The 27,833-nt window shown below is 44.8% G+C and overlaps 1 long non-coding RNA gene and 1 other non-coding gene across 35 annotated transcripts in view; both read right to left on the bottom strand.

The window, feature by feature from the left end:
* Window positions 1–27,833, bottom strand: part of LOC103229707 (uncharacterized) — a 188,499-nt gene that overhangs the window by 46,826 nt on the left and 113,840 nt on the right. For 26 of the 34 annotated variants that reach the window (XR_012091073.1, XR_005235480.2, XR_005235484.2 and 23 more), the window contains one exon: window positions 14,775–26,956. This is a non-coding gene — a long non-coding RNA (uncharacterized lncRNA). Of the gene's footprint in view, window positions 1–186; window positions 13,930–14,774; window positions 26,957–27,833 lie in introns of those variants that run through there. The other 8 variants (XR_012091082.1, XR_012091059.1, XR_012091064.1 and 5 more) reach the window with 8 other exon arrangements.
* On the bottom strand, window positions 26,439–26,511 carry LOC119619167 (small nucleolar RNA SNORD113/SNORD114 family). Its single transcript, XR_005235600.1, has one exon. It is a non-coding gene; the product is annotated as a small nucleolar RNA SNORD113/SNORD114 family (small nucleolar RNA).

Here is a 27,833-nt window from a genome sequence, read left to right as displayed (position 1 = left end):
TGACAATGACCACAAACTCACATCCAATGCCACCACCACCTCCAGGATGCCCTGTAAGGCTGGGACCGGTGCTGAGTTCTTGGCTGGTGGACCAAATGGCCAATGTAATAAATAAAGGACAGGGTCTGCAGCCAACCACCCGGTGACCTGCACTGCATAGTGGCTACCACGCAGGCCTGGCTCTCGAGTCGGCAAGGCCTCCAGGAAGCCCCAGGGCTGCCTGATGCTGAGAATGAGTGGACCATGCTACATCTGTCATTCAACAGTGCATACGCTTTTTGCTCTACCATCTCTCCAAGTACTATAGAATGGTGCTGAAGCCAGATCAGTGTGTCTCCCACGAAGGTGACTTTGCCTGTCTCTGGGAAGCCCTCTGTGACTGAATTTGATATTGAGAAGACGTGGACCATATTACATACGACACAGAGATAGCGCATGTTCTATGGTCAACCATCTTTTCAGGTACCTTGGAGAGGGCTGATGTTAGAGCCGGTGTCTCTTTCCTCTCGCTAGCATCACCTCCAGGAAGCCCTCTGAGGCCTGATGCAGTATTGAGAAGAGGCCACCATGCAATGTCTGCCACAGATGCAGTGGACACAGCACAAAGGAACCCCTCAAGAATGGAGATGACGCTGGAACTAGTGCTATGCCTGGCACTTGTTACTCCCTACAGAAAGCCCCCAAGGTGCACGCTGTTATAGGAAGGTGGACCAAGTAACATGCGTTGTAAGTAAAACATATGAAGCATGGCCAACTTCTACTAAGTACCCCGAGGCAGTACTGGTACCAGAACTGGTGCCTCGTCTCCTGAGCTTAACATAACCTCCTTGGAGACTTTCCAGGCTGAAAGGGATACTCGAAAAGAAGTAGACCATGTTACATACGTCATGAGGAAAAGACATGCAGTGTGGCTGAACCCTTTTCAGGTACCGTGAGGTCAGTGAAGAGGCCAGAACCAGTGCTCTGTCCCCGAGGCTGGCAGCTTCTTCAGCAAGTTCTCCAAGCAAGGGCTCTGGACTGGAGATAGGGAAGAAGTGGGCCACGGAGGTACTTCCTCTGTAAACATACACAATGGGTCGATCAGATCTTCATGAGGATCAGGGCTGAGTCCAGAGCTGGGGCATCTTCCCCCGACATGGCTAGACTTGAGATGGAAAAAAGATAGACTGTACACGCATCAGCAAAGACAAAAATGAGTCAGTGCGTCTTCAAGTACCTGGAGTGGCATCGTCTCCTGGACCCATATCTGCTCCTACATGGGCGTACTGTCCTGAAGTCATCTGAGGAGAGCTTTGAGGATGAGAGGTGGCCTGTTTCACATCCCTCCTTCATGAACATTAGTGGCACCTGCCACCATTTCTTCAATTACTCCAGAGGGATGTGCCAACATGGGCAGCAGGACACCTTCCTGGAGGTCATCCTTGTCCTGATGAAGCCACTGGAGGCTGTGTTTGGCACTGAGAAGAAGACCGCGTCACAAGCATTGACAGAGAAAGCACACATCTAAGAGTCTACCATTCCGCCAAGCACCATGGCATGGCGAGGATGCCGAGACCCGTGGCTCTCCTCTAACTGCAGGCTTTCTTCACGGAGGTTTGGATGGCTGGGCTGGATACCAAGAAGCGGTTTACCGTCCCACATACATATTGAAAATGTATGTGGGACGGTAAACCATTTCTTCAAGTACCGCACGATGGTGATTGTGGCTGGAACAAGGCTCAAGTCCACGAAGCTGCCCGAGGGTGCCTCTTCTAGGCTGCATTTGAAGCTGAGAAGAAGCAGGTCACAGAGTCTACTGAATAAGTGTTGCGTAGTCAACCACGTCATTGAATGCCATGGAATGGCACTGATTCCGGAAAGAATCAAGGTCTCCTCCCCAGGGATGGAGCGATTTCCCGAGGCAGAACTTGATTTAAGAGGAGCGAGATTATGCCATTTTGCATCATGCAGAAAAACACATGCCATACAGAAAACCATCTCTTCGGGTATCATGGAGAAGTGGTGGTGGGTCCAACGGTTCCTCCCCGAAGACAGCGTTGTTTCCAGGAGCCTCGGGGATGGATTTGATACTGAGGGTTAGTGGACCGTGTTACATACGTCACAGATAAAGCGTACGCTATACGGTCTACTATCTCTCCAAGTACCACACAGAGACGCCGAGGACAAAGGCTCAGGACACATCCAGAAACCCCTCCAAGGCCTTGAGCTGGGTGGAACCAGAAGGGAGGTTGAGCACAGCACATGCATCATGCCACAAGCACACACAGGCCAGGAGTCTCCTCTTCATGGTCAGGGGTTGACATGGATGCTCGAAGCAGTGGCTCATCCCCAAAACTGGCAACTCCTCCAGGAAGCCCTCCAAGGCTGAAAGTTCCACTGAGAAGAAGTGGATGATGATATGGATTTCATCACTCCATAAATACTGATTAAGTGCCCACTATGTGCCAGACACACTGTGCTGGGTCTGAAGGAGTGGGTAGGTGGGAGGGAGGACATGCCACATGGCTAATAGAGCTGGTTGGGGGAGTGGGGAGAAAATCAGAAATACAAAATGGCCCATGTGCAACCAAAGAACATCCGTCTAGTTACACTGACCAGGCCAAGAAATAGTACTGGGCAACTGAAGCCCAGATCTTACCTATTAGTGAGCTCTAGTCTTGGGCATTTGAAAAAAAAACAAAAAACCAAAAACAGTGCTGTAAGGCCATATCTGCCTCAATACCAAAGGCATTTCCAGGAGGTCCTCTTAGGTTGGATTAGATTCTGAGCACCATGCCATCTTCATGAACAAAGCAGGAGTTGTTTTGGTCAACCACCTCCCTAAGGACAGAACCACTGTCTCATTCCCAGACTTGGCACTGCCTTCGGAAAACCCTCTGAGACTGAATGTAAGATTGATCAGAGGTGGACATTAGTATAAACAGGAAAGCAACTCTTCAATGCCACACAGCGGAATGAAGGATGAACTGGTGGGTCCCCCTGAAGGTAGTACTGGCTCCACGAAGCCCTCCAAAGCTGGCAGGCTACTGGGAAGTGGTAGCCCATGTCACACAAATCCCTCCTTTCGCATAGGCCACATGGCAAACCATCTCTTCCAGAACCACGGCTGAGGCTGGAACCGGTGTCTTGGACCCAAGTTGCATCACTTCCAGAAAACTCCCCAGAGAGTGCATTTAGTGCCTAGAAGAGCCAGGCCTTGTTGCACAAGTCAGACATCAACCATGAACCACAGAAATTGCCGTGGAGCAGTGCTGAAGCTAAACCCAGTGTTCTCTTCCCTGAAGTTGGCAACACCTCCAGGAAGCCCTCCGAGGATGGATTGGATACTGAGAGTTAGTGGACCATGTTACATAGGTCAAAAATCATAACGCCTACGTTCCATAGTCTACCATCTCTTCAGGAACCACGGAATGGTGCTGACCCCAGAACCAGGGCCTTGCCCCTGAAGTTGGCGTCACTTCCAGAAAGCTTTCTGAGGCCTGATTTGGCATTGGAAGCAGGCACATGGTGAACATAAACAACCCCTCCTCCAATGTGGGGCAGTGGCATTGATGGGGGAAGGGATGCCTCTACCCTAAGTGGTAATTCCTCCAGGAAGGCCATGTCAACTCAGAAAGATTGCGACAAGGCAAAGTGTACAACATTGACCATGCTTTGGCCATCATGTGGTCAACTATCTCTTCCTCAAGATAAAGGGCACTGTTTTGTTCTGCATGGCAAACGGGACACTCTAAGGGCACAGTTCATCATATGAAAGGGGGTCCCTCAACCTCTAGGTAACAACGTCCCAAGCTCACCCAAGTTCTGATGGTCCTCACCATGCTCTAGACCACCTTTGGAGACTCAAACCACAGAGCTGAGTGGGCACTGTGTTCCTCCACCTCCTCATCAACCTCTCTACCTCCTTCAGGAGGTCTTCCTTAATTTTCTCCATCCCCTTTCATGGCACAACTATCCCATGTGAATGGGATGCAAAGCAATGATTGGTTAGCCTCCAGGGAAAGGACAAGGGCAGACCCCTCAGCAGCCCTGCAGGAGGCACGGTTGTCCTCTAAAGTCCTGAACCCCAGTGTAGACTGGGCCCTGCAACCCAGTTGTTGGAAGTCCTAACTCCTTAGGAAGTCACTCAAGGCACCATCCTCCCCTGCTCCCTCCACGCATGAGCTAGTCCAGTCTAACAGATTACCCTCCACACCCCGTGCACTGTCCACATGCCTTTGCTGGCACTACTCCTCCACCCACAGCCAATGTCTGCTTACATCTCTCTCAAGCCCAAGCAAATGGCAGTTCCTCCATAAGCCCCGACTCCGCCTCAGGTGCATGAGCCCCGGCCCTGCCTGCACCTGTACTGCAGCCCACTCACATTTTCCATGTGGTCACTCATAGAAATAAATTTATATTTACTGAACATCTGTGAGGTGCTGGAGCTAGACAGTAAATAAGACACAGTCTCTGCCTTCCTGTAGCTTCCAGCACTGTGGGGGAAACCAACATTAAAATAGTGATTGCAGAAAATTGGTTTCAAAATTTGAGGAGGCTAAAGTGTTGTGAAGGAGCTGACAGCATTTAATAAGAGGTTCTCGCCAATCAGGGAAAACTTCTCAGAAGTTTAGATTCGAAGATGAAGGATGAGGGGACTAAGCCAATAAGAGAAAGGACAAGAGTGGACACTGTAGGGTAAAAGCAGAGGACCAGATGGAGCATGGGTCAGATGAACATGGTCAGAGTGGAGAGTGGACTGGATGGAGTGTGAACTGGATGGGGTAGTGGCCGAGGTGGGACGTGAATTGGATGGAGCGTGGTCTGTGTGGGGCATGGACTGGATGGAGCATGGACTGGCTGGGGTGTTGACTTGGGGGAGTGTGAACTACATGGGGTGTGGACTGGATGCAGTGCAGTCTGGATGGAGGAGTGGTCTGGATGGGATATGGACTCGATGGAGTAGCGGACTGGATGGGGTGTGGTCTGGATGGGGTTTGGCCTGGACTGAGCACAGATTGGATGGAGTAGTGGTCTGGATGGGGTGTGGATTGGATGAAGTACATACTGGATGGAGGAGTGGTCTGGATGCAACGTGGACTGGATGGAGCGTGGACTGGATGGAATAGTGGTCTGGATGGGGTGTGGACTGGTTGGAGTGAGGTCTACATGCAGTGTGGACTGGATGGGGTGTGGACTGGATGGGGTGTGTACTAGACAGGGTGTGGACTGGATGGGGTGTAGACAGGATGGACTGTGGACTGGATGGAGTAGTGGTCTGGATGGGTGGTACACTGGATGGGATGTGTACTGGATGGAGTGTGGTCTGGGTGGGATGGGTACTGGATGGGATGTGGTCTAAATGGGGTGTGGTCTGGATGGGGTGTGGTCTAGATGGGGTGTGATCTAGATGGGGCGTGTACTGGATGGGGCGTGGTCTGGATGGGGCGTGGTCTGGATGGGGTGTGGTCTGGATAGTGTGTGGTCTGGATGGGGCGTGGTCTGGATGAGTATCCATGTGAATTGAGCCCAGGGAGCCAGAAACGTGCCAGAAATGAGTCTGAGGAGCTGGGTGGGGCCAGATCATTCAGGACCTTAAAACAAAGGTAAAATTCCAAACTTCTCCTCAGGCTAAGGGGAAGCCATTATTAGCTGATAAAGGACAAAGCCAGCTTCCTATTTTTACAAGATTTCTCTGGCTGATATGAAATCTCTGGCTGGTGTTGCTGGGAGTAGGAGCAGGAAGAAAGAGTATAGGACCCCAAAGAGAGGATGGTAGGAGTCATGGAGACAGGAAAGCGGCCATGTTTCCAAATATTTAGGAAGAAGAGCACAAGAGACTTGGCAACAGCCCAGATGTGGACAAGGCATGGTGGGCCATGAGAAAACATTGGATGTCCTTGCGGGTGTCTGGCCCGGGAGCTGGCTGTGAGTGGGACCACTCTCGGGGCTGGGGATCACTAGATGTGGACCAAGTGCTAGTGAGGCACACTTAGTTTTAAGTGTGCTGAGGTTGAAGTGCCACCAAGAAATCCTAGTGGAGATTCTGAGTTGGCAGTTGGTGGAGGCCCCTGATGATCTGTACCTAGCTCTCTGGGTGGAGCGGTAGGGTTGGGAGCCACAAAGAAGTGAGATACAGAGAAGCCACCAAGCAGATGGCAGCTAGGTGAGGGGAGTTAAGGTGGATTCTTGAGGTCTGTAAACATAAAGGGACTAGAACACGAGAAGAGCCAAGTGGGGGCTCCAGTGTGGGGGGAACTCACTCAGGTCCTCCCTTGGTATGGGAACTCCTCTGGGGCAGGAAAGGGCTGTACTGGCCTCAGCTTTGTACCCCTAGCTCCCGGCACAGGCTGTGCATGCCACAGCATGGTTAGGAAGGAAGGAGTACGAGAGAGAGATGTGAAAAGCATCCATGTCCTCCTGGAGAAAGTGGCCTGGGTCCCCACTAGCCTCTTGGGTATCTACAGAGGTGAGTGGACCCACCTTCTCACCCAGCCTCCCAACACACCAAACTTGGGCCTGGAAGCTCCTGCTGACTGCAGATGGCTGGCAACCCTTCTCATCCCCCAGACCCCAGTCACTGTTCCACTCCCTCACCCATCCATTCTTGCAAAGGTGCACAGACTCATCCACTCCTGCACACACTCTTCTCCCTGAAGAACCCACTCCTTCACAGAGTCATCCACTCCTCAGCTACGCATCCTCTCACTGGCTCGCCCAGGTACTCTCTTGGATACTCAACCATTGATGCATTTTCTAGCATTTGCCCTGTGCAGAGGCTGAGGCTGACTCAATGCTCCTGCCTTCCAGGGGCTCACAGGCTGGATAAGGGAAAAACAGATACTCAACCCACACAACGCTGATCGGTGAATTCAGAAGTGCATGAAGTCGTAGGATTTGAGGTCTACACGATCTATGGTCCAGAAACAGTAAGCAGCCTCACCTACTGCAAGGGGGAGGGCAGACCACAGAGGCAGAGAGAGGCCATTTGTGCCCCCCAAAGCACAGGGCACAGGACCAGAGGGATGGTTAGTAGAGGAGGCAGGGATAAAACTCACCGACACCTTCCTTAGCGTTTGGGAGGGCGTAACAGTGGGAGGAAAGGGAGGAAGCAGATGAATATGAAACTTAATTATTCCACACAGGGCAAAGTCAGAGAACACTATTTCATTTGTTACCATAGAGAAATAAAGATGTAAGCGTAGTTTTTCAGAAACTGAAATGTAAGCACCAACAGACATAGAAACTGGTTATGTACTTTCCAAATCACACAGAAAATTAAAATTAAAAAAAAAAATGTAGTCTCTGTGATATAACAGAAGATAGCAGGGAAGAAAGGATGAAAAAAATAAAACAAGCATTAAGTACAATTTTTGTTTAAAGCGCAAACGTGACAATTAAGGGACCAAACGTAAACGGGTTACATGTTCTTTCCAAACAGAATGCTCAGTTTGTGTCAAAAGACTCCAACTGAAACTATATGTTGTCTATTTGGAATACAATTTAAATAAATTAACTCAAGAAAATCCAAAGCCGAGGGATGGCAGGGATAAACAGGATGGCCTCAATTTCCATGCGCTGGAATCCCAGGGAGCCCACACAATCATGCACGGACATCCCCCAAGCCACGGAATGCAGACAGCAGCTGACTGCCAGCAAGCAGTCAATGGCACCCCCAGTTTTGCATACATAGCCATTTTTTTTTTTCAGTTTGCTTGTGCAATTATTTAAATATTTCTTTGCAGAGGCTTTCAAAGGGTATTCTCAGGGGCATTTGGGGTCCCCCATAGCATTTTAAGGAGGGTGTCCAGCACCAACAGCTTGGGGTCACTGCACAGCCCCAAACAAGGCAGACCTGACTTGATCTATTTTACTTACTGGCCTTCTGGGTAATATTTGGTCTGAATAAAGGGTTTGGCTGCCTTTGAAAACCAGTATTTAACTACATTTTGCTCCACTGTTGTATAAATAAGTGGAAAATGGAAAAACAAAGTTGCTGACACCTGTGGTAAGAGCACAGATCTCCTATATACTTCAGAAATTAGTATAAACATGGGCATTGTTAGGCGGACCCAACATGGCCCGTCTTTGGCCTCAATAATTGAATTTAAGGCAGTTGACTGTGTGTTTGAAAAGAACAAAACTAAAGAACATCCATGGAATGTTAGAAATTGCCTGGAAGATTGAGCTCTCGAGGAGCAAAATTCTTTGGAACATGCAAGTCTCCAGCTCAACTTTCAAACAACACTTTGCCTTCATTACAGGCTTCCAGAAACAATTACATGAGCAAGTGAGGCTACCTAGCTCAGGAACACAAATTAAAAGAAAACAGATGTGCTTCTGTGATTTCAGGTCATTAAACCCCTCTCAGAGAGGGAAGGTATAATCCACAACAGTGACATGGCACTCATGAACATTTGCATTAGAAGTAAAATAGGACCCAAACAAGGAAAATAGAAACATCGTTTCCAAAACTCTTCCAGTCCTAAAAATGTCAAATAGCTAGGAAGTCAATGATAAGCATACCCCAAATCTAGAAGCAACAACAAACTTAACAGAACATGAGAAAAACGGGAAAGAAGCCCACCTCATCAACATTAGGTCACCGTCCAAAAAGTTCCAAGCAATGTAATGAAACAAACAAAAGCCAGATACGTCCAGTAAACTCTTAGATTGAGATTCAAAATACGGTTGCTTATACATTACGTAATTCTTTGCTAAGAAAATCCAAATAAAGACTAAAAAGCTAATAAAACTAAATGTCTTTACATCAAAATCCATACCTTATAAACAAGGAGTACATCTTACTTTTAAATGCCCACAAAAGACATTTACAAAATCAATTATATTATGCAGAAAAAAGTCATCAATAAATCCCCCAAAGTAGAACTTGTGTCCACATTCTCAAGCCACAATAAAATATAACCACAATTGAATTAAAAGTATAAACAACTTACAACTTTAAAAAATTAGAAATCAATTTTTTAAAATCAGCTCTACTTTTGCACATTTAACTCAGATAATTATTTCTTCTAATAACAAGAAGAAATAAGAAGCCTTATAACAAATATTTGAAGGTACTGAAGACTACATATTAAGCCATATGAAAATGCAGTCAAAATTGCAAACAGAAGCAAGTTCATACCATGAAATATTTTCATTATTAAAGAAGAATAACAATAGGGCATATATGGACAAATCCATAAAACAAAGAAAGCAGAAGAAAGAAATCAATAAAGACAGATATTATTTAATTTGAACACAGGCACACAAAAACCAGTTGAACTGACAAGTTATCCCAAGAACAGATTCTTTGAAAAACCTCTAAAACAGATATTCTTCCAGGTCATCTAATAAAAAAGTGATAAAGTATGCATATACAAAATTAAGAATGACAGAAGTGATGTAATCATAGAAATACATTAAAATTCTAGTATAAAAATACTATAATCCTATGTGAATAAATGTTTAAATCTCATAAAAATCTATTATTTTCTAGGATAAATAATATCTAAAAACATTAGTGAGCACTCATTATGTGCAAGAACCAGTGCAAGGTAACTATATCTCTTAATCCTCACACCGGTCCTGTTAGGGCCCTCGGAGGCTTTCGTTTTAACCATTTAACAAATGAGGAAACTAAGAACTAGGGAAGTGACACAGTGTCCCCATCACATGGAAAATGAGAGAGCCAAAATCTTAAACTCAATTTGTCTGATTCCAGTGCCTGCACATTTAAACACTGAGCTATATTAGAAAAAGAAGCAAAAATTCTAAAGATGTAGAAAACCTAAAGAATCCAATAAATACAGAAGAAATAAGAGACGTTGCCAAAGACTTATCCCAGGCTAGTCACATAGGTGAGTTCTTTCAAGCTTTCCTGGACTAAATCATTCAAATACTGCATATATGGTACAGAACACAGAAAAAGAGGGAATGTTACCTAATTTATTTTACAAAGTCAGCATAACTTTGACACCCAAATTCAACAAAAAAATAGATTTGGAAAATTCTAAATGAAATATTAGCCTAGCAAATCTTGTAGTATATTAAAACAACAATACACCATAATCAAGTAGAATTCAATCCAAAAATGTTTCAAAGTTACGAAACAGTTTATTATATCAACAGATCAACAGAGAAACGCAACATGGTATCTACAGATATCAAAAAAACATTTCATAAAATTCTAACTCCAATCCTGATTTTAAAGTCTTATGTAAACTAGGTATAAATACTTCATTTATTTAAAAAAATCTCAACTGAAAAATGATTTGCAACCATACTTAAAAGTAAACCAGAAACAAGACAAGATTTCTGTTATCAATAATACAATGTTTTAGAAGATCTAGCCAAAGGAAAAGAAATAGATGAGATAAAATGACAGACAAAAATTGCATTATATATAGATATGAATCACTCTTTTTTTTTTTTTTTTTTTTTTTTTTTTTTTTTTTTTTTGAGACGGAGTTTTGCTCTTGTCGCCCAGGCTGGAGTCCAGTGGCACGATCTTGGCTCACTGCAACCTCCGCCTCCCGGGTTCAAGTGATTCTCCTGCCTCAGCCTCCAGAGTAGCTGGGATTACAGGCACCCACCACCACGCCCAGCTAATTTTTTTGTATTTTTGGTAGAGACGGGGTTTCACCATGTTGGGCAGGCTGGTCTCAAACCCCTGACCTCAGGTGATCCACCCACCTCGGCCTCCCAAAGTGCTGGGATTACAGGCATGAGCCACCATGCCCAGCCATGAATGACTCTTTACCTAGAAATTCCAAAACACTCAACTAGAAACTTGCAGAACAAATTAGAGAATTCAGTGAGATGAACAGTAACAATATATAGACACTTCCCTACATACCAATAACAACCAGTTACAAAATATAAAGAAAGTGGATCAAATTCACAATAGAAGCCACACTTAATTTCCTGAAATAAAAGTAACAAATTGTGAATCTATCAAATTTGACAACTTATGAATATATATGTATACATAAAGCTGCAAAATATCATGCAAAGCCTGTTTCAAAAAATATTAACTCTCTTTAAATTAACTGACAGCTTTATAAAGTTCCACACAATATCCATAAAGAATGTTTTTAACTTTACAATATCACTACAGTTCATCTGAAAGAATATACAAATAAGACTAACGGAGAAAATCTTGACAAATAAGAATTAAGGAAGACTATTGCTACTGAGTAATAACACATTTTAATAATACAATAAACTAAAATAAAGCAATGACAAACCAATGGATAATAGAAAACCAGAACAAGAACCCAAACTATAAAAGTATCTAGCATGTAGTAAATGTGGAAGTGGAACAATTAGTTATTTCTCACAATAATTAAGTTGATAAGTAAAGATTCAAATATAAAAGATGAAATCATGAAAGAACAAAAAAAAATTAAAGTTCAGTTTGGGAAAGGACTTTCTGAGCCAAAAGAAAAACGCAAGTGAAGAAATTGTAAGGAAAAATTAATGATAAATTTTTAGAACATAGTAATTTTTAAAATAAAAAATAATTTATGAACAAAATGGAATGGCAAATGAAAAAGTGGGGGATCCAGGTAACATATGACAGAAAAAGAGTTACTATTCTTGTTAAAAAAAGGTCTTACAAAATCAAAATAAAAAATGAACACACCTATAGAGCAAAATGGGTAAACGATTTCCAGTTCAAAGTGGTAAACTGAATGAAGCTTGCCTACTCTGCAGGGAGAAAAAAATTTCAAAAGACCTATTATTAATATTATCAGAGATATTAAAGAAGCAATTGCACTCATAAAACAAAATGCTATATAATATTTAGAATATAATTTAAAAATTAAAAATTAGAAATATGAAAGCAGAAATGAAAATAAGTTAAAACATGAAGGTAGGGAAATCCTTCTTAGAAACAGAACATGAATAATAAAAGTTAAAAATCAAAGGAAAAATAGGGAAATATTAGAAAACTAGTCAGGAGTTCCAACATACAAACAATAGTAATGCTAGGAAGAGAGGCTGGGCGTGGTGGTTCATGCCTGTAATCCTAGCACTTTGGGAGGCCAAGGTGGGTGAATCACTTGAGGTCAGGAGTTCAAGACCAGCCTGACCAATATGATGAAACCCCATCTCTACCATAAATACACATATTAGCCAGGTGTGGTGGCACACGCCTATAATCCTAGCTACTTGGGAGGCTGAGGCAGGAGAATTGCTTGAGCCTAGGAGGCAGAGGTTGCAGTGGGCCAAGATTGTACCACTACACTCCTGCCTGGGCAACAGAGTGAAACTCCATCCAAAAAAAAAAAAAAAAGGTTGGGGGGAGAAAAGAAAAAGAAAAGAAAAGAAAGAAAAAAAAGAAGGAAATGCTAGGAAGAGAAAACAAATATGAGGAAATGATCCAACCAGTTGTTCAAGACAAGTTTCTAGAACTGAAGGACAAGTGTCTTCAGGCTAAAAGAACCTGGAAAAATGGACAAACATAGATGTACATCAATACACAAACGCATGACATTTTAAGACATTGGAAGACAGCAAGAAAGTTCTACAAGTTCCAGAAAGGAAGAAAAAAAAAATCACATAGAAGGGATGAGGCATCACAAAGACTTCAGACATCTCACCAATAACACTGAAAGCCACAAGATAATGATTTGTTCTTTCAAAATCTGAGCCAAAATTTAAAAAAAAAAAGGTTTCCAACGTTGAATTCTATACTCAGCCAATCTTTCAATGTCAGTGTGGGCTAGATACTTTCCTTTTTAGATGTGAAAGAGCTCTAAAAACTTACCTTCCATTAAGCATTTCTACAGAAACTGCTAGAGGATGCACTCTAGCAAAACAAAGGAGTAAACCAAAAAGGATGATAACATGAATCTACAAAAGTAGGCAATCTACAAAATCCAGCTAAAGAGAGAGGATCAAAGGAATCCTCAGAAGGAGAATGTGAAAGATATTCCAAGATGGTATCCAGAACCCTAAAGATCACCCAGTTCATAACAAACCGGCCAGAAGGCTCTGGGAAGACATTTCTAGATAGGACAAAACACATTTTTAAAAAAATTAAAAATAATGTGTTTGAATATGTTGAGAGGCTAGGGATAAATCAGCTAGGCTCACAAAAAAACTAACCAATCAAAGAGAAAAAAAATACAAGATAATTACTAACTCCAAGAGAAAAAATAGTCGTGAAGGAAAGGTAAATTGTAGTGCTAACGCTCAGATTTCAGGGGTGCTTACACTCTCATAAAAAGGTGAACTATGAATTTGGATCAAGCACGAACTATGTACTAAATATATTGAGGATGGTGCACAGAAAGAAGGGAGGAGGGGGCGGTGAGGCCAAGGAGTCAAATCCTCATCTTCTACAGTTATAAAGTCACGATAATGCCTAAGCCTCAAAAAAGAAAAAGAAAATCAAGAAGTAGAAGAGAAAAACAATGTTACTTAGATATTCGGATGTAAATGTCAAGAGAAACAGTTAAAGGAGTTAAAAACTATTGCTTCCGTTAAGCAGAAAATTAGGGTGGAGTTGGGAGAGTTGGAAGCCTGCTGCTCTACAACCATCTTGAAACAATGCATATGCATGACTTTGACAAAAGTAAAAACTAAATGAAAAATGAAAAAAAAACCTGAACTGGCAATTCAGATACAGATAACCAAAAGAGACAGGGGGAAATGTTTTTTATCACAGGTAATAAAAGAACTGCCAACGAAAAGAACGAAATACTGTGTTTTGACAAATTGGCAAAGGTGAACAACCTTGATAATTCCCAGAGAAACAGGCACTTTTCAAACTAATTCTGAGAATGTAAGCTGATACAAGCTTTAAGAGGGCAATTTGGCCATAAAACGCTCACACCTTTTGACACAGAATGAACTGCAGAAAGTGAGCCAGACACGTATATGACGATGAATAAACAAAGATGTCCTTCCCCATTTGCGCAATTCAACTTCTAAATGGATCTAAATATTCAATAAAAGCAAACCAATTAATTACAATAGAGCCATTTGCTAGAACCCTATGTAACCATTAAAAAGCACAAGATAAGAAATTGCTTAATGGCTTGGGAAATGTTCAGGATATATAATTAGTGGAAATAGAAGACAGGATGGCAATGATAAACTCAATTAAGCACACACAGACACGTACACACCTAATTTATAGAAAAAAACAAAAGGCCGAGGCTGGCCACCAAAACGTTGGCAATGGTGATCTGTGAGTGGGGGAACTAGGGAGAGTCTTGCTCTTACACTTGTTCTTTTCAATATTTTTCAAGCTCTGTATAATAAACATATATTTCTTTTTTAATAGGAAAAATATTTTTTAAAATTATGTGCAATAAAAGTCAGCCATTAGCTTAGGTTATTTTATGGGGAAAACATACATGACCCCTGCTTATTGCACTCTCCATTACGGTAATGAGTTAATAGAATGCAATTAGCTACATAATTTTTAAAAGAGCCTTCGGGCAGGGATGTGAAGGTTACCCTGGGCCCCATCTCAAGCTGGCATCTGGTCAGCTGCAAAGTAACACGACTCCCACCTCTTAGGTGGGACCAGAGATGAGGGACTTCTCTAGCCAGCCCTTCCCTCCACTCAGAGAAGCAGCTGTTAGAAATGACCCAGCCTCTGCTTGCTCATGTTCTTGGTGAGAAGCACGTGCATGCCAGCCCCTCTCTGAGGCCATCGCAGGCACTCCAGCCTGTCACAAAGCCCATCTCTGATCGCCTATCATCTAGTCCGAATTTGGCCCTTAGTCACAGGTACACAAGTATTTCCGAGTGTAACCAGGAAAAGCAGAGCTTACCCAGCAACGCACACGCTGAGCCCATCACGGTTGTCCTCTTGGAAGCCTGGCTCAGGCCACTGCACCTTCACAGGCTCTGGGCAGGACGACCTTCCGAGACAAGAGGGACAAGTCACACAACCTGCCCAATCACATGACTTATTGACAAGGCAGGGGGACCTGCCACAGTCACTGAGAGGGTACTTTGGGAATGGCAAGTCGGGTCAGAGCCGGCTCCTGCCTCCAGATACTGGGAAGTCAATGCAAAATGGACAACTACGGAACTGCACACGGGGAGTGATGAACGGGGCACTTGAACAGGTCTGGAGAAGGGCTGGGGGTTTCGAGGAGATCTTGAGACTGACAGACATGATGGAGGTGACAGAACTGAGGAATTACAAGTAAGGCTGGAGCAAGAGAGGAAAAGGAAAGGACACGGGGCCAATGAGATGGCGTGGCTTGGTGCACCCTGGAGCCCACCGGGGGGTTTAAGTGGCGCCGGTTATGCATGCATGTCACCCACAGGATACAGCCAGAGACGAGGCAAGCAAGCAGAGGGCATCCAATGGAGCCAGACAGGGAGGATGAGGCCCGACCAGGCAGGGGCAACTGGAAGGAAGTGAGGAGGAGAGGCATTCAGGGTGTCGTGCTGATGGGAGTCGGTGATGGATTGCTCCTGGAGGGTGCAGGGGAGGAAGAAGATGCAGCAGACCTTGGTTTCAGGATTACTGAGGCCATTCATCAAGATAAAGGAACTTGGGGGAAGGAGGGTGTACAGGTTTGGCCAAGTAGAGCAATGCATTGAGGTTTAGACCAGTCAAGTTATTGCTATTGTTATTATTACTATCATTGTCCTCAAACTCAGATATACACAGAATTGGACTGATTGTAGTCTTTATTCTGACACCAGTCAACATGAGTCCATAAGTGGCTCTATTTTAGTATCTTCATTTAACTTTTTAAGGATTCAGTGCCCATGGATAAGCCCAGCCTCCAACCCGGAACTAGAACAGTAACTATAACTGACATCCACCTGGGTCTTCTCCCTGTGCTGGGTCAACGTCCCACACAGCCAGGTGGGTCTGGGGCTTCCCGCTGGCTCTTCCATCTGAGGCTCTGATAGCCACTGGCTATGACCTGATCCTGGATTCAGGAGCTGTGCTTTGCCTATTCACTGCCTTGCTCATATCAGTAGAGTTCCTTCCATACCAATCTTGGCCCAGGGACTGACTCAGCCAGGCTCTCCTTGCTGGAAAAGAAATGGGCTGGTATTAATAGCAGATGAGTACCCAACAGGGGCTGTCCCTGAGGTCTTGGACGCAGGAATTTGGAGGCAAGCGAGCGGGTACCAAAGGCAAGGCTCTAAGGTTGGGGATGAGGCAGCTGAGAGCGGCCCCTGCACCCACACCAGAGAAAGAAGACGGCATTCTGTTGGCTGGGCCAGGAGCAAGGCTCTCAGCTCTGCAGCCCATATGTTCCGTGCATTTGGAAACATGCTGTTCGGGGTGACTGTCAGGAGCAGGAAAGGAGCTTTCCAGATGCTTTGCTGCGGGGCTTTATGAAAAATCACCAATTGGTCAACTTGGCCAGGAAAGTTTGGTAAGCTCTTTCATCCTGCTGAGCAAACAGTGAACATGTGCTGCAGTGCTCTCCGGACGGGGGCCTGCTCGTGAAAGGGGCCCTGACCCAAGCAAACAGATGGGAGACGAGGCAACCAGCCTCTGCAGACAGAGCCGCTGCCAGCTTCTGCTTCAATCCCCTACCTGTGTGTCCCGGGGGCAGTGAGCAGTACTGGAGGCAGGTGTGCGGACGCGAGATGCACCCCAGACTTGGCGCAGGCCTAGGCTGTCTGCATTCATCTGAGCCTCAGTTTCCTTCTCTGTAAGGAAGGCCAGTGACACCCCCCTGCAGCACTGGCAGGCTTCAGCAAGGTGGCCAGTGTGGCAGACTCCACCCGTGTCAGGGAAGCAGGGAGGGAGGGAGGGACAGCTCCCTGGGGGTCCCGCAGGGTTGGGCTGGGGAACTCGAAGGACCTCTGCCTCCCTTGTTTCCAGCTCACAAGGCTCATTTTTTTTTCTTTCTTCTTTTTTTAGAGATAGGACCTTGCTCTGTCACCCAGGCTGGAGTACAGTGGCACAAAGCCATACTAGAAGTCAGGGTAGAGGGGCATCCCGAGGGCCTCCTGAGTAGCTGGGACCACAGGTGTGCACCAACACACCCAGCTCATCTTTTTATTTTTTTGTAGGGATGGGGTCTTGCTATGTTACCAGGTTGGTCTCTTGGCCTCAAGCTGTCCTCCCATATGGGTCTCCCAAAGCACTGGGATTACAGGCATGAGCCACCACACCTGGCCCTCACAAGTCTCTTTTCTTAAGGCTCAATTCCACTCCAGAAAACCAACTAGCAAGGCTTGATTTCCTGCTTACCCCAGCCCTTGTCACACACCCCACTCTGTCTCTTCTTCCTCACAATACAAATCCAAACCCAGGCCACACAGCCACAGTCCCCGAGAAAGGATGGCAAGGAGGAAGCCTGGGAGGTGAAGCCAGGAGACCTTTATTGCAGCAGCGTGTGACCACAGGGCCCCGGGTGGCCCTTGGCACCCAACTCCATGGCTTTAGAGGGGTTGCTGCTACCTTTGGGACCCTTCCCCTCCAATATGGCTTCTCTAACTCTGATGAGCACCCACCAGCTGAGTAAACAGCTGAGCCAAGGAACATGATCCACAGTTCACTGGGGTATTAAATCTCTGGATTTGTGGCCTGCAGAGCAGTGGGGTTTTGCAGGGAGCAGGGGGTGGGGGGTGATGAAAAGGGAATGTATAGCACAGCTGCGTGCAAATGAGGGGGCCAGGGACCAGGGTCGCAGAGGAGGACAGGGGAACCCCGGGACACAGGGAGTCAGTTAAGCAGCCCTTTATGAAGTCTGAACTCTGGCTTGGGTTCCCCAGAGAACCCCACAGGAGAGTCCATCAATAAATGAAGCCAGGAGCCCAGCAGCAATGGGGTGGGGGTAGGGGCGGGCAGCTGAAGGAAGGGAGGCCACAGGAGGGACACATGTGCCCAGGATGGTCTTTGTCCCCTCTGAGTGGCTGCCAGCAACCCCGACTGGCAGGGGGCTGGCCGGGGTCACCAGCTGCTGCTGATACCAGAAACGTCTGGCAGGGATGGGGTTCAGCCCCCGCTGCAGGAGCAGGGCTGTCTTATTTTTTTTACCCCCCAAGACGGAGTCTCGCTCTTGTTGCCCGGGCTGGGGTGCAATGGCGTGATCTCAGCTCACTGCAACCTCCAGCTCCCGGGTTCAAACGATTCTCCTGCCTCAGCCTCCTGAGTAGCTGGGATTACAGGCGCGTGCCACCATGCCCAGCTAATTTTTTGTATTTTTAGTAGAGATGGGGTTTCACGATGTTGGTCAGGCTGGTCTCGAACTCCTGACTTTGTCATCCACCTGCCTCGGCCTCCCAAACTGCTGGGATGACAGGCATGAGCCACCCCGCCTGGCCCAGGGCTTTTATTTTGTCATGTTGAAAAAACACGTGCTGGTAGGCGAAGCCTCAGATCCAAGGACAAAGAAAATATCACCAAATAGCCCCAAAATTACAATGAGGATCAGGAGCCTGGAAGGACGGGGTAGAGGTGAGTGGGGATCAGAATGGAAACATCTTTCCTCTCTGTAGCGGACAATGTGGTGAGGGCAAGGGACTGGCGCCATCCTCCCTCTTCCCATTTCACAGATGGGAAACAACCTGAGCTGGGCTGTCATCGGCTCCGTCTAAAGGCTCCAATGAAGGCAGGGAGGAAATGTCTCTCTTCAAGAAGGTCATCAGAGGACACTGAGGTCCCCTTCAGGCTGGAGAAGCAGGTGGAGAGAACACGTGAATGCCCCAAGGCCAGCGTGGCTCACCCCACAAGGAGGAGAGTGACTCCTTCCACGTGCGGGGGCTGCGGGGCCTTTGGGGTTTCACGAAATGCCTTCCTGTGTGCACAGGCAGATGCTCACCTCTGACCGGGAGTGAACCCCTGAGTTCTCCCAGCGCGGTCTCCGGCTGAAGGACCATGTACGTGCTCCACGGGGGCAGGGCCGCACACATGTGCTCGTCATCAGTGCATACCATGGCACACACCAAGAGTTTTACAGAATAAACAAATGCAATGCACTTCCCTTTTACAGCTGAGGGGCACGAAACTTAGATGGTTCCGGGAACTTAACCAAGAACAGAGACCAGTATCTTCCTGGCAGAGAAAAGACAAAAGAAATCAAAAGAGAATAAGACATCTCGAATCCTCCTGTCCCAGGGGTCAGTCCAGATCTAGTGTCCACCCACTGAGGACAGCAGGGGCATAGGGACAGCCAGTTGTGAGGACACCAGCACTGAGAACCTGGCATCCGGGCACCCTAACCCTTTGTTTTCTGCCATCCCCCCAGCCCACTGCATCTGTGATCCTTGGTCACTGCTCTGCGTGGCAAGTGCCTGGATGCCTGCAGAGAGCACTGAACATTGAGTCAGAGCTGCCTGGGCCCTAATCGTGGATGGGATGGGCCCCGGGTCTCAGTTTCCTTGTTTGCACAATGAGGAACTGACATCACCCACCCGGGACATTCCCCAGATGAAAGGGGAACTGCTGCCTCTGCCTGGCACACAATAGGCATGATATAATTTTCCTTTCATTCTCCCCAGTGTCAGGGTCCACCCAGCGCCTGCTCCCTGGGAGAAAGGTCAGCCTCCAACCACTCCACCCTCTGAGCGGGACTGCACGATTGCTGGCCCTGGCCCTGAGTTCCCTCTCCTCCCAACCTGGGCCAAAGCTCCCATCCCACCTAGTGCCTGCACACTTGTCCCGTCCATTTCAAGATCAAATCAAGCTCCCTTCTGGGAGGGAGGCTTTGGGAGGGTTGGAGCCTTCGACCAAAGGCTCAAAAGAAGAGCTAAAAAGGATGGCCAAGTTCACTCAAGTTTCGTCAGAGAAGCAAAACCAGACCTCAGAATTCTGTCTCACAAACCATCAGCCTAGGTTTATTTTCAATCTTCCCTTCCCTTCTTTGGAAGGAGGCCCCCGCGACCCCCACAAGCCAGACTCAGCTCTGGCCAGTGGCCACAGGGTTTCAAATTTCGAAAGGGGCCTTTTGCAAAACGTTCAGTTTCAAGCCCTAGTTCGATTGCCCACATCCTGTCCAAGCTTCCTAGGGGAGTGAGATTTATTTAAGAGAGGAATAAAATCCCCATGTCCATGCCATTGAGTGAAAACATGCTCCGTCCCAGGCAATTTCAAGGATTAAGGTTACATATCTCTTAATGAGTCGCAGGTGGAAGGCAAAGTGGAGTTGGCTGGAGAAGGAGGTGATATTCCGCCATGCCAGTGAACCCAGTTCTCCACCAGGGATATAATTTGTGCCCCAGTATGACGGTACAACTATCCTTTTGTGCATCCACTCATTCCTTCATTCAACTGACGTTCTTAATGATCGGCCCCTCTGCACTGGGGTCTGTACGGGACAGTGGCGGAGTCTGAGATGACCAGGACAGAGCACCTATACTCAGGGAGCCGAAGGTCTGGTTGTGGAAGCAGACACCTAAACAAATCATGACCAAGCAACAAATGTTATGAATGAAGGTCAAGTTCATGACCACGCAACAGTTCAGAGTGTGGGGCAGCATAGCCCACCATGGGGAGAGAAGCAAGAGCAGTCTTGCATCCATGGAGCAGTGGGAGGGTGGCCACAGAGAGGGATTCAGGGGCAAAGGCACAGGAGACCCGGGGAGGCTCTGCCAGGCAGCACACAAGGGCAGGGGGCATGTAGTGGGAGGCATAGCAGGAGGCCAAGGAGCTGGGGCTCCATCCTGGGGACTATGGGAGCCATGAGCGGGCATCCAGGAGCAGGGACTCTGGGGCATGCATTCTAGAAAGGCTGCTCTAACTCCACCTCCCAGGAAGAGAACAGAGTGGAGGTGGGAGCAGAAAGACCAGCCCAAGATGAGGGAAGCCTGGGTGGCATGGTGGTGCAGATGAGAAGAGGGACCTGCGGGCTCACTGGGGGTTCTACAGAGGAGGGATGGGTGCCTGGGTGGAGACTGAACAACAAAGGCAGAAGGAGGAGGCAGCAGGGATGGTGCTTGGAACAGCGCATGCCCAGTGGCCCAGCTGCCTGCAGGATATCACTGTTTCTCAGGCAACCACTTTAAGAAACTCAGAACTGCAGTGGAGGAAAAAGAAAAGGTCAACTCATATTCCAGTCTACCTTTAGTTTGTCATTTGGCAAAATATCTGAGAGAAATACTTGGAAGTTGACAGGGCAGACTAAACTCTGACACTCAGCAGGGACTTTGTTAACAGGTGAGGGGCTTGAGCAAAGGGCAGGGTTCGACGGCTCACAACCGCCCAGGTCATTATCAAGCAGAACTCAAGTAACAGCCAAGCATAAACCCCCAGGTCCAGTCATTCCTCTTTCCTCCTAGATGTCCAAACACCCCACGGACCTGAGCCCAGGGAGCCAAAGCCACTGGCCATCTCTGACCATGGCTAGAGTTCTGTCCTTCTCTCAGGCTCTCCTCAAAGCCAAGGAGAGAAGCAAGGGGAACATCAGGACCAACCCAGCTGGCCGAGCAAATGACGGTCCCCAGAGCCATGGCTTCATAGCACTTATCACAAGTGTAATTAAATTCTTTTGCCAGAAACATTTGCTTAGAATCTCTCACCCAAGACTTGGAGCTCTATAAGGGCAGAGGTGGTGTCTGTCTTACTTCTTGTAAGATAGATTACTTACTTCTACCACCCAGCCTGTGGCACACAGAAAGGGCCCAACACCTTTTGTATAAATGAATGACTGGATGAACACCTAATTCACCTAACATTTCCTGATGTCTAGACCTTCTGTGGATTATAATGACATAAAAAGAACACCTGCCTCAAGAAGTTCATAGCCCTTTGGGATAAATTGGCAGCTCATAGCAGACAATGTGATGTGGGTTCTGGTGTGGGTATGGAGGAGTGAGGAAGGGCAGATGTGAACAGAGGACTGTGGGAAGGAAGCTAGGGGAGAGGGCGGGGGGCTGTGAAGATAGAAGAGGGGGTGACATGTGTGTCAGGCCCAGCACAGGCTGAGTAACCAGTGGGAGGGATGGGAAAACTAAATTAATTGCAAGTTGCTGAATGTTGAAAGGTCGTTTTGCCTCATTATTCAAGGAATTCAGTGGACGGGGGGCAGTGACAACCTAACTCCTCTCTCCTAGACCAGCTTTCAGACCAAGCAAATCTCAGAGTCTAGCCCTTGAATCTCACAGCCTTCTGTGCTGACGCTGACGCCCAACCCCAGCATTCAGAGGTCACCCTGCCACCAACGCAGCCTAAGCTCCTCTTATAAGGGGCTGAAGCTTGCCCAGATGGAAAACGGCTGACCTAGAAGAGTCAGAATAGGGGTCCCTGATGCCCCGAATTAAGAAGGGGGAGTCTACCTGATGTGCTCTGAAGTAGGAAGCCCAAATCAAGTCCTCACGAAGGAGAGGGCAGTATTCACACCAGATGACCAAGAACCAATCGCCAAGTTCAAAGGAAGGACGTGAGAACAGCAGTGAGAGATGAAATCCAGGGTCAGGAGCCAGCCAAGACAAGAGAAGACAAGAAATGGTCAGTGTGAGGCATACAGTGGGCCCTGAATACCTATATGTCGAATGAAGGAAGGGAGGGAAGGGTAGAGAGATGAAGGGTGGGTCTCGTGTATGTGTCCTACATAGAGTGTGGATATTGCCAACTCATTTTTCTGGTTGACTGTTCCCTGGTAGAAGGGCATGCCATGCCATCTTGAAGGTCTGGACTGACCCAGAATACCATCCAGACTGGCATTCTTCCTAGAACTCAGTTGAACTCTCCAATCTTCTGGAAGAGGGGAATTTGAGTATCACATCCATTTGAGAGCTCTTAAATTAATGCATTTGAAATCATCAAATATAGCTACGTTGGGTGGGGATGAAGAAAATTGGCATGTAACATTTCTGAAACATCTGTTTCCTCCCAGGTACCACACTATGTATGTAACATGTATTAAATAATCTCCTGTAAAGCAGCACATCCACCCAGGCAGGAGATTGTTATTCTCATCTACCAGATAAAGGTTAAGGGCTACTTCAACACAATGTCCCACAACTACAGCAAGGAGGAACGTGGTTTGCTTGGAAAGGCATGGAGTGGGCCCACTTGCTGAAGGCATAAAAACAAGACCGGGTTATTTCTGATCTCCTGTCTTGGCAGAGGCAAGGGCAGCTTTCGGGAAGACCTAGGGCTTCCATTCCACCATGCCAAGCCAGCATTGCCCAAGGATGGGCCAACGTCCAGGGCAGTTTGAACTGCCAGTATCCTGTCTCACTGTCTGGCACTGGACACAGGAAGCTGGACTCAAGGCAGAATCTGCACTTGCGTAGGAGGATGCCACAAACCATCTGACACACAGCACACCTCCCCAAAGAACAGCTCCCAGGCCATTCTCAGACGGCCCATCCTGGTTCCAAAAAAGCGTATGTATTTTTAGCTATCGTTCATTCATTCAGCAACAATTTACTGTGCTCTTCCGAGGCTCAGAGCTGGGCAGGCACCAGGGATAGAGAGAATAATATGATCCAGTTCCTGGCCCCTGCAGCACATCAGTTTAGTGATCACATGTAAACAAACGCCCACAATAGTGTAGGGTGGGCGCTCTGATTATTTATGCTGTGGTGTGAAGCTGGGTCATGACTATTCTCTGTGGAACAGTCAGGGAAAGAGTCCCAGTGTGAGTTCATTCACTCACTGCCTTACGCTTCAATAAGTGACTAATTCACTAATTTACTGACTCATTCACTTATTCACTTACTCATTCCCAGAGCTAATTTATTCCTTGATTACATACTCATTCACTGACTCATTTGCTCACTCACTAATTCACTGTTCTATTCATTAGCTATAATATATCCATCATTTATCCATCCCTTTGTCTATCTATTCACTCATAATTTGTTTCATTCACTGACTTATCTACCCAGTTAATTTATTCAATTGTTTCCTCTTTCTTTGATTTATTCATTTGTAAACTCACTCATTCATAGATTCATTCATTCATTTGGTTCTTCACTGAGTCATTAACTCATTGATTGATTCATACATTGACTCATCTATTCATTTATTTCCTTATTACTAATTGACTTTCATTTATCCGTTAATTCATAAATTCATTCAGGAATTCATGGACCCATTGATTCACTCATCCATTTACATGTTCGTCTTTCATTTCTTGACTCCTTGACCTATTAGTCTTCCATTCATTTGCTCATTGACTTTAGTCTTTCATCATCCACTCATTCACTTTGTGACATTTCTGCTGACACGTGAACTCACCCACTCATTAACTCACCATGCATTTATCCACTGATCACTGACTCAGTCACTCATGGACCTATCATTTGATCCATTCACTCATTCATGTACTCCTTCCCATTTTTATTACTTCATTTATTCATTCCTGTGTTTACTCAAAGACTCATTTGTTCATGTACTGCTTCACTCCTCCATTCTTTTATTCACCATGTATTCACCTACTCATTCAACAGATGCTTATTGTGTGTGCTCTCCATGTAAGGCACAAGGGGCAGAGCAGTGAAGGACAGGAGTGTGGTCCCCAGCTTTGCGGAGCTACAGACTAGTGAGTCTGTCACTGGCTCAGGAGTCATCTCTTCCACAACTCACCTGACACTAAGATTGAGTTGAAGGCATACCTTCTGTGCTTCTGGAAAGTCCATCTACCTGTCCTATCTTATCAAATTGTGGCATTTATAAGTGGGTCTCCCTCTAACCTCACAGAGAGCCCATCTACCTTCCCTATTCTATTGAATTGTTGCATTTATAAGTGGGTCTCTATCTAATCTCACAGAGCTACTTAATGGGTGGAACTAAATTCATATATAAATGCCACTCCTGACATGGAGTCTGACAAGAATTAGCATCAATACTTGTTGAGCTGAAATTAATACCTTAATATTAGTTATTTTAGTACTCTCTCTGATATCACCCGCCAGAAAATTTTAAAATATGGGGTATAGGGGTTTCCTAACACCACCTCCAAATAAATCAGTTCACTAGAATTTGTAACTGAGATAGTGAAAAAAACTCAATGTAAGTAGCATGCAAAAATGTCTAAAATATCCGTAGTATATGCAGAATGGTACTATGTACTATTAAAATAAAGATATAAAAGATGAAAGTTTCGTTTCATAAAAGTCCATGGTGCAGAACTGAAATACTTATAATCTTTGTTTCAAAACACATTTTAACCACTGGTTCATGATTTGCCCTCTTCTAATTTACTTTTTTATATACTTATTTCCTTAATCATAATAATCAACTCCATGAACCCAACAAAACACAAAAACAAGAACACTGAATGTTTTAACACCTGTTTCTGACCTCATTATACACAGAGAAAACAGACTGACTCTTTTCTGTGTAATGGATTTCAGAGAAGCAGAATTGTGTTGATCATAATTCTTGCTTCATGAAATGTTATCATTTGAATATTCTTGTCCATTCTAATGTTTTTGTTGTTCATTAATTTACTTAATTATTAAGTTACTCATTTTCAAAAATAAAGTCAACAACAAAGAATCCACTCCCAAGAAAGAGGGGAGAAATTGACTATCATTTAAATCTTTCCATGACCTCCTCAAACAGTGGTAAAACAGTTAACCCAAGTTAAACAAATCCTTGTTTCATGGTATAATCTCCCAGTTGGTCATGAGTGGCCATTGTAATTTTACTAGCATAAACGCTTTGTACTTGTTTAACTATTTATTATTTTTAATAAAATAATAAAACTCAAGAGAACCACAACTAACCCAAGAACGAGATCTTTGACTAAGGCTCGAAACAGCCTATAATCTCCTTAATCTAAGAGGTAGCAAACCAAACCTCTTTTTAAATGGATCTCGTTTTGCAAAATGACACTTGGCAGGATTCATTCTTATCATTGGTTCAGGCATGGTCTTCTTGGATTTTATGATTGCATAAAGTCATTTCTTCTTTTTAAATAATAAATAATCATCATCTCTAACAAAAGCCTAAACCAAGAATAAAAACTTAATCTGACTTGCCCTGTTCTACACTCTCCTTGGCCACATGGGTAACAGTCAAGATCTTCATCCTTTAAATAATTATTAAAACAGCCAAGTTACCTCTGTTCTGTGGGCTTACAAAGCAGATGTAGAAAATAATGAAATACCCTTATCATTGGTTCATACTTGGCACCCATTTATTTAGCTATACACGTATTTGTTTGTTTAATTTTAATTTTTTTTGTCTTAATGAATCAAACACCTGGGAACCCACAGCAAACTAGGAGCAGAACATTGACTATTAAATACTTCTATCTAGATGCTTCTTACCCAAAGTGGTGACAAATTTAATCTGTTTTCTTTTTTTGATGGACCAAGGTACTTCAGAACTGAATTAATTATATTCCTTGCTTTACAACATGCCTTCAGAATTGGTCCATGTCTTAACCTCCTTTTCTTTACTCATGAATATACTTGTGTGTTGATCCACAGAAGTGGATCTGCTAATTGTATAAAATCAGTATCTGTGAACCCTCTCAAGCTCCGGAACTAGATTCTCAAACGTGCCTGATATTATTCCCACAAAGGTTTACATATTAGTTCTTCTTTTTGCAGTGGACCTCAGTTGTTCAAAAATGATTGATCATAATTTTTACTCAGATGCATTCCGTTCACATCATTGGTCCAGACATGGCCCCTCTACATTTAATTTGAAACATTTTTAGATATCAAATGAACAAGCTTGAACCACCATCCTACTCAACAACTAGAATACTGACTCCATAAATGAGTAACAGCCTTTATCAAGAGAAGAGTCTTTGAATAATCAGTGAGACAAACATACAATGTGACATTTAACTATCGAAAATGAATGGAAAAGCTAAGTTTTTTTTCCTTATACTTCACTTGTGCTAAATTGGATTAGTTTCGGTCCATAACACATTCTCATCATAGGCCTATGCATGACCTTTTAAAATTTAATTATCTTTTTAAATGACAGTAGAAATCATGAACTAACAACCCAACCCAAGAACTTTATTACTTACATTGCATGACATTCTCCTAACTCCGAGGGATAAGGTAAAGTTCCTCATCATGGAAGAAGAATTTAATCAGCTCTGGTCTATCCATCCTGTAGATGATATTACCAAATGAAAGAGGATATTACTAAATGAAAAGACCTAGATTTAGGTTTCGATTTAGTGAACATGAAGTAACCATCACAGAAATTGATCACAAACAATGATTTATGCCACATTCTTATCTCTGGTTTGTGCATGGAGCGCCATCTTATTAATTAACATATTATCCGTTTTAACAATATCAGGAATACCCTTAAATGAACCACCTAACATAAAAACTATGAGAGTTACATACATCTGACTCCATATTCCATACCCACAGAGCTAAAAATGTAGAGCTCCTCTTTTAAAAAGGACTTCTGTTGTGCAAAACAGTAGTCATCATGAAACTTGATTTATAATACAATCTTACCATTGGTCCTTATGTAGCCTTCACTGATTATATTATGTGTTATTATTATCATACACTAAATACCCTAAATGGACCATCCAACAATGACTAGAACTGACCCACGAAGGTCTTCATCATTACAGAATCATTGTAATGATGAGTGTGTTCATTCTATGGAATTGAAAGCAGATGGTGAAAAAAAGGAAAAATAAATATGTATTATTTTATACCTTTAAAAATTTATACACAAAATATGCAGGAATATCCCTTACAAAAAGGGAGTGAAAATATCAAAAACTGATCCATGTTTCCCTCCTTGATTTGCTTAGCTATTTGTAATTAGGTATTGGTAAATTTGTGAAATTATTTATTTGCTTCTCTTAACAAAACAAATTTGAACTCACCATTCTCCCAGAGCAAAAACGTTGACTATTACTATTCTTTGTGTATATGATCCTTACCAAAAGAAGGAACATTCCTGATTTATTCATTTATTCATACAATTCAGTGTTTCGGGATATTAAAAATATATAATT

Source organism: Chlorocebus sabaeus, chromosome 24, assembly GCF_047675955.1.
Source record: "Chlorocebus sabaeus isolate Y175 chromosome 24, mChlSab1.0.hap1, whole genome shotgun sequence".
Taxonomy (NCBI): domain Eukaryota; kingdom Metazoa; phylum Chordata; class Mammalia; order Primates; family Cercopithecidae; genus Chlorocebus; species Chlorocebus sabaeus.
This window is presented reverse-complemented; position numbering and strand designations above follow the sequence as displayed.